The following is a 10,186-nucleotide window of genomic DNA, read 5'->3' as shown; positions in this document are numbered from 1 at the left end:
GGCAGTCCGTAGGTCTGTGAATGCTTCCTCTGCTGCGTCAGACCATCTCACCAGATCAGGTCCACGGGCTTTCACTAGGTCTGTCAGGGGGCTTGCACTTGTGGCAAAGTGGGGGATAAATCATCAGTAATACCCCACCACACCTAGGAACGCCCAGACTTGTTTCTTGCGACTTGGTCCGGGCCAATTTTGGATGGCCTCTAACTTGTTCACTTGGCGTTTTACCAGATCTTTTCCCACAATGTAGCCAAGATATTTTGCTTCTGTAAACCCTACAGCGCACTTGGCAGGGTTTGCTGTAAGGCCAGCTCGCCTGAAGGTATTGAGGACTGCCTCCACCTTCTCCAGGTGGGTTTCCCAGTCTGGGGTATGAATGACCACATCGTCCAAGTAGGCAGCAGCATAACTGTTATGCGGGCGTAATAGCTTGTCCATGAGGCACTAGAAGGTAGCTCGGGCCCCATGTAGTCCAAAAGGGAGGACAGTATATTGAAAAAGACCCTCTGGTGTTGAGAACGCAGTCTTTTCCTTTGCGTCTTCTGCAAGGGGAATCTGCCAGTACCCCTTTGTCAAGTCTAGGGTAGTCAAGTACCGGGCATTACCCAGACGGTCCACTAGCTCATCTGTGTGAGGTATGGGGTACGCGTCAAACTGGGATTCTTCGTTTAGTCGCCAGAAGTCATTGCAAAATTTTGTGATGCCATCAGGTTTGGGCACCAGCACGATTGGGCTGGACCACTGACTCTGGGATTCTCCGATGATCCCCAACTCCAGCATTTTTTTTACTTCTGCTTTTATTTCCTCCCTTTTTGCCGCTGGCACCCGATAGGGCCTCATTGTTACTCTGGCCCCAGGGTTCGTGACGATGTGGTGATATGTCTCGGTTGTTCGACCCGGTTTTGTCGAGAACACATCTTGGTTCCGGAAGATCATCTCAGACACCTCATTCTTCTGGTCTGGTGTTAAATCGGGAGACACTCTCACCTGTTTGGCTTGTTTTCCTGGGTTAGGTCTTTTTGGACCGTTGTGCATGCCTCTTGTGCATGCCAGGGTTTCAGAAGGTTAATGTGATAAATCTGTTCTTGTTTTCTGCGTCCTGGCTGCCGCACCTTGTAGGTTACTTCCCCCACGGGTTCAACCACCTCATAGGGCCCCTGCCATTGGGCCAGAAGCTTGCTTTCTGCCGTGGGTACCAACACCATAACCCAATCCCCTGGTTGGAACTGTCGCACTTTTGCCTGGCTATTGTAATGGGTTCGCTGGGCCTCCTGTGCCTTCTCCAAATGTTCCCATACAATAGGGGTAACCCGGGCTATCCGGTCTCGCATCTGCATTACATGCTCTGATATATTTCTCCCCTCATTAGGTTCCTCTTTCCAGATCTCTTTGGCGATATCTAGTATGCCACGGGGGTGACGCCTGTATAATAACTCGAAGGGGGAAAACCCAGTTGAGGCCAGTGGTACCTCCCGGATAGCGAACATAAGGTAGGGTAGTAGGGTGTCCCAATCCTTCCCATCCCAACTTACCACCTTCCTTATCATAGCCTTGAGGGTTCGGTTAAACCTTTCTACCAACCCATCAGTCTGCGGATGGTAGACCGAAGTTCTCAGGGTATGTATATGGAGCAATGTACAGAAGTCCTTCATTAGCTTCGACATAAATGGGGTTCCTTGGTCGGTTAATATCTCCTTCGGTAGCCCCATTCGGGCAAAGATCCCCACCAGCTCTTTGGCTATAGTTTTAGAAGCCGTGTTCCGCAGGGGGACGGCTTCTGGGTAGCGAGTAGCATAGTCCAAAACAACAAGTATATATTGGTGGCCCCGAGCCGTCTTCTCCAGGGGTCCCACTAGGTCCATGGCTATTCGCTCGAAGGGGACCTCTATGATGGGAAGGGGTACTAAAGGCGCCCTCAAGTGTGGACGGGGACTGTGCAGCTGACACTCCGGGCAGGAGGCACAGTACCTCTGCACTTCTTCATGTACTCCGGGCCAGAAGAACCGTCGTAGGACTCGTGCCAGGGTCTTCTCTACCCCCAAATGCCCCCCAAAAAGATGACTATGAGCAAGACTTAATACAGCATTCTCGTGTTTTTGAGGTACTAGGATCTGCTGTACCTTCTGCCACTGTACTGGCTCAACCCGGTATAAGAGATCCTTCTTCATTATGAAGTAGGGTCCTGGTCCCTGGGTTTTCCCTTCCACGGGGACCCCATCTATTTCAGTCACCTCCTTCCTAATGTTGTCATTCCTTGGGTCTTCTGCCTGGTCCCGTCCAAAATTTCCTCTCCCGGGGCTAATCTGCCCAAGATCTAGGGGCCCAATCTCTGTTGCCTCTACTGGTTCAGAAGCATTAGGGTGGGGGTCAGACTCAGGTGCTTCTCCCTCCTGCGTGGCTTCCTTTTCAGCTGTGCGGGTCCGCCTACCTACAAGAGCGACCCTCTGGCTTTGGGTCAGTATTCGGGTTCCCAAGGCCTTAGCTGCCTTTCTTTCCCTTTTTGTCTTTCTACCCTGTCTTGGAGTGGATAACAAATCTGGGGATATTTCAGAGAAGATTGGGGGTTGACAGTCTGCTGTGGATGCCTCATCAATTTTAGGGTCCTCATTTTTCTCCAATCCCCCTACTGGGAGTAAGTTTCCAAACCCTGGGAAGTCCCTCCCTATGAGCACCGGGTATGGGAGTTTAGGGACTACACCTGCTGCTACCTCAGTAGTGTTCCCTTGGATCTCGATTTTTACTGGGATGGTGGGGTAGTAACTAACTGTCCCATGGACGCATGTTGTCCCCCTACGTTTAGCCTGCAGCAGCTGACTACGCTTCACGAGATTCCCTGAGATAAGCGTGATAGCACTCCCCGAATCAACCAGTGCCGTGGACCCTACCCCATTTAGTTTCACTGGTCTGGTATACATATGTGGGGTTAGTGAGACCCCCACAAGGTGGATTAGGGAGCATGGATCTGCCCAGTTCCCCAGGTTACACTGCATAGGCTCCTCAGCATTGGGACATTGTGCAGCTATGTGTCCCCACTCCCCGCAGGCATAACATCTGTATGGAGCCCTAAGCATTCCCCGGTCTCTTGGTTTGGGCAGTCTAACATCATGATCCTCTTCTCCGTCAGTGGTCCGACTCTTTGTGGTCTCTAATGGGCCTTCAGCCTCTCTTTTTCCACCTGGGCCCTCCTGGTGGCCCAATCACCTGAACTTTAGGGCTTGGTGCTGCCAGTTTAACCCAGGGTGCCTCTTCCTTAACTGGTCGGGTCAGCTCCCTCGCTGTCCTTCGCCTCTCTACCAGGGCGACAACCTCGTCATAGGTGGAGGGTTCGTTCTGGCTTACCTAGGCACGAAGGTCTGGTGGTAGTCCCCTCATGTATCGGTCGATGACCAGAACCGCTAGTATCTCTTCCGGACTCCGGGACTCTGTTTGCAACCACTTTCGTGCGAGATGGATGAGGTCATACAATTGGGACCCGCGGGGTTTTGTCTTCCTGGTACCTCCAACCGTGATACTGCTGGGCCCGCACTGCTGTCGTTACCCCAGATCTGGCCAGGATCTCTGCTTTCAGCTGGGGGTAGTCTGCCGCAGCCTCTTCAGGCAGATCATGGTAGGCCTTCTGGGCCTCCCCACACAGGAATGGGGCAAGGATGCCAGACCACTGATCTCGAGGCCAGGCCTCCCGTAGGGCTGTCCTCTTAAAGGCCAGAAGGTATGCCTCTACATCATCCTCCCATGTCATTTTCTGCAGCCAATGGCTGGCCCATATGAGCCGCGTCCCATCATGGTCGCGATTCAGCTCTGTAAGAGACTTTACCTGGTTTACCAGTTCCCGCAACATAGCTTGGTCTTGAGCAGCCTGGTCCATCAGCAGGCGATTAGTCTCTTGCTGCAGCCGCACTGCCTCCTGTTGGGCAGCTGCCTGGACACGGGTAGCCTCCTGCTGGGCCGCCGTAGCTTGTATCAGTGCCCGCACTACATCATCCATTGTGGTGGAAAAAAATAAACCCTCTCCTTTTTTGTTTGTTTTTTTGTTTTTTGTTTAAATCACCCTCCTTCTTCCGCCACGCTGTGCACCCCAAGATCCCACTCCAGACACCAGTGTGACAAAGTTCCTCCTCTATCTTGGTGGGTCCTGCGCTTATTGGCGGATTTTCTTGCCTCAGAGATTCACCATGTGGGTTGGGGAACAGCCCAGAGACTTTCCCCTCTGGGAGAACCCACAGTCCAGGTCAATTGGGAGGTTTGGGGGGAACCCGGGCCCGCCCTCTACTCCGGGTTCCAGCCCAGGGCCCTGTGGACTGCAGCTGTCTATAGTGCCTCCTGTAACAGCTGCATGACAGCTACAACTCCCTGGGCTACTTCCCCATGGCCTCCTCCAAACACCTTCCTTATTCTCACCACAGGACCTTCCTCCTGGTGTCTGATAATGCTTGTGCTCCTCAGTCCTCCAGCAGCACACCCTCTCACTCTCAGCTCCTTGTGCCTCTTGCTCCCAGCTCCTCACACTCGCCCCACAAACTGAAGTGAGCTCCTTTTTAAAACCCAGGTGCCCTGATTAGCCTGCCTTAATTGATTCTAGAAGCTTCTTCTTAATTGGCTTCAGGTGTCCTGATTAGCCTGCCTGCCTTAACTGGTTCTAGCAGGTTCTCTATGCATCTGAAGAAGTGAGGTTTTTAACCACGAAAGCTTATGCCCAAATAAATCTGTTAGTCTTTAAGGTGCCACCAGACTCCTTGTTGTTTTTGTAGATACAGACTAACACGGCTACCCCTTGATACTTGACTCCCTGTATTAAGTTCATGGCTCACTGTGGGTCAGGGCTTGTATGCAGCTCCAGGGGGGAGGGTCACCACAGCTCTGTCAGGAACCAAAAACTCGGGGGGGAGTGATGAAGGGAAGTCATTGAGAAGTTGCACCCTCCCAGGGATGGTTTGCATGTACTGATTCAGGTTGGCTTTTCCAGAAACTGGTGGCATGTCTACACTACAAGAGGTATAAGGCACAGCTGCAGCTTACTCTGGTGATTGAAAGGGATTTTCCATCTCTGTCCTAAATCCACTTCCCCAAGAAGCGATATCTCCTTCAATAGAACACAAAATGGCTTTGCCAATTTTGACATCAATACACACAGCGGTGTGTGCGGTTTTCTGCCTGCATCAATCTCTTAAGTGACCGGGGTGGGGGGAGCAGGTGATAATGGAATCTCAAAGATCTAAATAGGAAATTTGCTTCCAGAGTCTTGGTTCTTCACTGATCCCACAGGATGCGGGGCCTCATGGAATATTTATGGAACTAAATTGATGCTAAAGCGTAATGAAAATGTATCCTCTTCAGATTCCATTGTAAATGTTGGTTTCTTTCCCCTAGTTGGACCGCATGGTGAACCGAGAGCAAGTAAATCAAACGGTTCTCACAGAATTCATCCTGCGAGGATTTGGGAATCTCCCTGAGCTACAAACTCTTCTCTTCCTGCTGTTTCTAGTGATCTACATCGCGACTGTGGCTGGGAACATCCTGATCTTTGTGCTAATTGTGACTGATCAGCACCTTCACACCCCGATGTACTTCTTCCTGGGGAACTTGTCCTGCCTGGAGACCTGCTACACCTCCACCATCCTGCCCAGGATGCTGATCAGTTTCCTGAGCGGGGAAAGAACCATTTCTGTTAGCGGCTGCCTCACACAATATTATTTCTCTGGTTTCACGGCAGTTGCAGTGTTATCTCCTGGCAGTGATGTCTTACGATTGGTATTTAGCGATCTGCAAACTGCTGCGCTATGCAGCCCTTATGAACAACAGGTCCTGCCTCCAGCTAGCAGCAGGCACTTGGATAAGTAGCTCTCTGGTTGCTAACATAACGATATATTTAATGCAGCAATTAACTTTCTGCAGCCCCAATGAAATTGACCATTTCTTCTGTGACTTCGTCCCAGTAGTAAAACTCTCCTGCCGTGACACACGTATGATGGAGCTTGTCACTACCCTGATATCTGCTGTATGCACTCTGCCGCCATTTCTGTTAACCCTGGCAACATACGTCTGCATCATCTCCACCATCCTTCAAATGCCTTCCACCACTGGGAAGAGAAAAGCCTTTTCCACCTTCTCCTCGCACCTCATCGTGGTGTCGGTTTTCTATAGGACTATAATGATTGTCTACATGCTACCCAAAACTGACACACTCAGACACCTGTACAAAGTGTTCTCCGTCTGCTACACAATCCTGACTCCCCTGGCCAATCCGCTCATCTACAGCCTGAGGAACATGGAGGTTAGAGAGGCCCCGGGGAAAGTTGTCACTAAATTCTCGGCTAGCAAAAGGATTCAGAGCTTCCTGCTGTAGCTTGTTCAATGCACATGAAATGGGATGAAGCTGGCTTGCGGTAATGCGTCTGAGGCACCGCTGTCACTGGCCAGCTGGCTCTCCAGGTGAGGCCAGTGACAGCTCTCGCTCACACTCAATATGGGGCTGATATTTCTGCTATCTGGGCTTGGGGTTTGGCTGGGGTTACGGTTTGATTAGTCTGATATTTCACTGTTGTTGTGAGTTACTTTTCTGTGAGCCTCCATTACAGTACAGCCTGTAATTACATGAGCACGCACTATGTTTTATACCGGGCCCCTTTACCATGGATTGCACCTGATGCTCAAGATTTCTTTTTATCCTCATCCTTCAATGTGCAAAGTTAATGTGAGATGAGTACCAGGGCCCAGGGCCCAATCTCTCTGTAAGAACAGGAGCCCTGAGGTGGGACAGTAAAGAAGAAAGGTTTGTACTGTGATAGTGGCACAGAGAGACTTGGCTACTTTGTCACTGGGATCAAGGGAAGCTGACGTCACCTCTCTGGTCCTGTTTCCTCATCTGTACAACGGAGTTTCTTGAGACCCGGGGTGAACGGCTGCTTTGGTCCCTTACTGCCCGGGGTACCCTTGTTTTGCAGATATCCAAACATCATAGTTCTGAAAGCTGATCTGTCAATAGTACAGCAGAGAAAGTGCCTGGTGTCCACGCCTGCCAGGTGCTGGGCATGTTCTGTGAATGCGAAGCGTTCCCAGCTCTCAGTGAACCCAGTGGGAATCGAGGGCATTCGGCATCCTGTAATGTGAAGTCCCAAGGTGAGCATGTGGGTGAACACAGCCTGGTCTGGGAAAGCCCCGGCAGATACACCAGGTTCTGGGTTCGCAATTCACTGATGCCCCGTTAGTGTTGTGGTGATAGCAGAATATGCAGAATGCCAGCTGTAGTGTATTTAGGCTTGGAAGGAGTCAATTTTTATTGGTAAATGTCAGTAGATGTTGATTTTCCCCATATGCGCACAAATATTTCCATCAATCATCATCGAAATGTGCAGAGAGGCAAAGTCAGAAAAACGCTGCTTGAGAATGTGTTGGAGCTTGATTTAAGGCTATGGACTCTCTGGAGTTTGACATGTGAGTTGACAATTGGTGTTTTAATGGTTATAAAACGTTACCATTTTGAATCTCCATGCCGGCTGTCATTAAACAATTATTGTCTGGCCCTCCCGTGATTTTGCATGACTGTGAAAATCAAAAACTCAAAATAATGCTTAAAACTAAACACCAGTATTATCCCTCTGACACAGTGCGAGGCAAGAAAGGCTGAGTCAGGGCTCTGGGTCAAGCACTGCAGAATGGAGCTGACAAAGCAGAGCTGTGCCAAATTCATAGGTGGGCCAGGCAGGAAGGCTAATTAAGCCATTAGGCAGCGCCCATAAATAGGCACAGGAAGGAGGTAGAAAGGGGGGAAGCAGATAGTAAGGGGAGAGAGAGATTGCTCTCCCCCTCCCCCCATAGCAGGGCTAGATTAACTTTTTGTGGGCCTGGCGCCAAACATATTTGTGGGCCCCCCACCCATAGACCTCCCCACTGTCCACCACCTTCCTCACAGTCCCACCATCACAGCTGCACAGCACCCCATAGTCCTGAGGGGATTCTGCACCAAAAAATTAAAAATTCTGCGCACAATAGTTTAAAATTCTGCAAATTTTATTTGTCAATAAATAAATGTGGAGGCTCCAACATGGCAATGGGGAGAACAGGCCACTGGCTGCATGGAGGTGGGAGATTACTCTGCAGCCTCCCCCCAACCCACCCCGGGACAGGGACTCAGCAGTGAGGCTGCACCCGACCCTGACACAGTGCAAGGGCCAGGCCTGCCCCAGAAACATCCTGGGGCCCTGCCCTCCTGTGCCAGGCGCACCAGGTGTTGGTGAGCAGGCTCAGCCCGGCAGCAGGGTCCAAGTGCAGAGGGACTTAGTGTGGGGGGATCCAGGTGGGGGGATCCCCATCCCATGCTCCTTCCCCGCTGCTCCATCTCCTCCCCATCCCATCCCCTTCCTTCCCCACCATTCCATCTCCTCCCCATCCCACCCGCTTCCTTCCCCACAGCCTCTTTCCACCTAGCCCCAGCCTGCCCCTGCCCTTCCCCACCATAGGCACTCACTGTTGTACAGAAAACAGGATGGTACCCAACACACAGAAGGGGAGCTCAACCATCACTAAGACCCAGAAATTGGCATCTTCTGAGTAGCACCCTCTTTTTTCAGCTGTGCAGCTCTGTGCTTGCAGAAAGGGGGAAAGGCATTGGCAAGTGACTCTGTGTGCTCCCACGTCTCGCCTCTGTTTGGGGGCACTGATCCCCAAACTAAGCCCATTGGCATTCTCAGCTGCCACCCCCCTCCCTTTGCTTCTCGCTCACTTTTGAAAGGGAAGCAAAGAAATCTGCAGGGGATTTGTTTTCATTCCCCCAGGAGTACCCCACACAGAACCCCCACTGCCCAGTGCCCCCCCCACAGACCCTCCAGAGACTCACTCCCCCACGCCCTTTCTGCCCCCCAGCCACACTCACCGGCCTGCTGGAAGTGACTATGTCCATGCATGGGCTGAGCCTGCAGCACTGCTGGAGCTGGTCAGGGGTCCCTCTGGCCCCTCGGAAGCAGCACAACCAGCCAGGTCAGAGTGGGAGCCACATGCCTGGAGAGGCCCAACCCACCACTCATGCCCCAGGGTTAGGCGGGAGAGAGGGAGGTGAAGAGGAGTGAGCGGTGGGTGTGGCCTCATCTAGGCAGAACCCAGGCAGAGCGGGTTGGAGAGGTGGGGCCATCGTCCGGACACCGGGGCCCCTTCTGAGTGCGGGCCCGGCACCATGGAGCCTCTGGTACTGTCTCATAGGCACTGACTCCGTGGGTGCACCCAGCATGTCCCACCCATCAGTGAGCCATGCCGATCAATGCCTCCCCCTCTATCCCCATGCCTCCTGCCCACTGTGATCAGCTGTTTCGCAACATGCAGGAGGCTCTCGGGGGGAGGAGGAACGAGGATGCAGCTCACTCAGGGAAGAGGGTAGAATGGGGGAATGGGGCGGGAAGAGGCGGGGTGAGGTGGGGTTTTGGAGGAGGGAATGGACTGGGGGTGGGGCCTGGGGTAGAGCCAGGGGTCAAACACCCCTCCCCCCGGCACATTGGAAAGTCGGCGCCTGTGCTCCCCAGCTTGTTACAGGAGCTGTATATCTTATGAAAGTGGTGGGACTCCATTTGTAAATAAACTGCAAAGGTATTGGACCAGCACAGGGGTCTCTATGTAGTTTGTACACTGAGACAGAAACAGGACCAAGGAGGCCCGTTACCCTATCAAATTCATTTTAAATAATGAATTCTGCCCAGCCTAGCTGTTTTTAGGTTTGAGCTTCCCTTTCTGTTTTAAGAGGGATCAATCTAAGTGCTTCTAAATTTGCCCTGCCTCATGGGGCAGCTAGGTACCATTAGAGGTCCAAATTTGAACCAGAGGTTCCTGAGATACAAACCTCCCCCCACCCCTCAAAAGCAACAGCATTTGAAAATTCAAGTTGTGTGAAAAATAAAATCCTTAGAAGAACAGCTGGGGCTCAAACTATGGCTCGGCTCTGCCCCAAACTTCGCAGTCGCTCAGGATTGATCTCGGCTAGTGCACAGAGCCCACTGTCCCTTTGGGATTATATTGAAGAAGCCAGTGTGACACAGAGACCTCATGGTGTAAACTGGCAGAGGGGTTGTCAAGGCTGATTCCTCACTCTGGCACTTCGAGTGCAGAAGTGGGGCCCGCAAGGATTATAAAAATTAATACTGGCCACTCGAGGATTCTATTAAACTCCTAAGGTTGCAGGGGTCGGCAACCTTTCAGAAGTGGTGTG

The 10,186-nt window shown here is 51.8% G+C and overlaps 1 pseudogene; it reads left to right on the top strand.

The window, feature by feature from the left end:
• Nucleotides 1-5,373: 5,373 nt before the first annotated feature.
• Nucleotides 5,374-6,340, top strand: LOC135886045 (olfactory receptor 11A1-like; annotated as a pseudogene).
• The last annotated feature ends 3,846 nt before the right edge of the window (nt 6,341-10,186 follow it).

The sequence above is a fragment of the Emys orbicularis genome, chromosome 12, assembly GCF_028017835.1.
Source record: "Emys orbicularis isolate rEmyOrb1 chromosome 12, rEmyOrb1.hap1, whole genome shotgun sequence".
NCBI classification, from domain to species: domain Eukaryota; kingdom Metazoa; phylum Chordata; order Testudines; family Emydidae; genus Emys; species Emys orbicularis.
The sequence above is the reverse complement of the archived record's forward strand: the minus strand, read 5'-3'. Positions and strand labels throughout refer to the sequence as shown.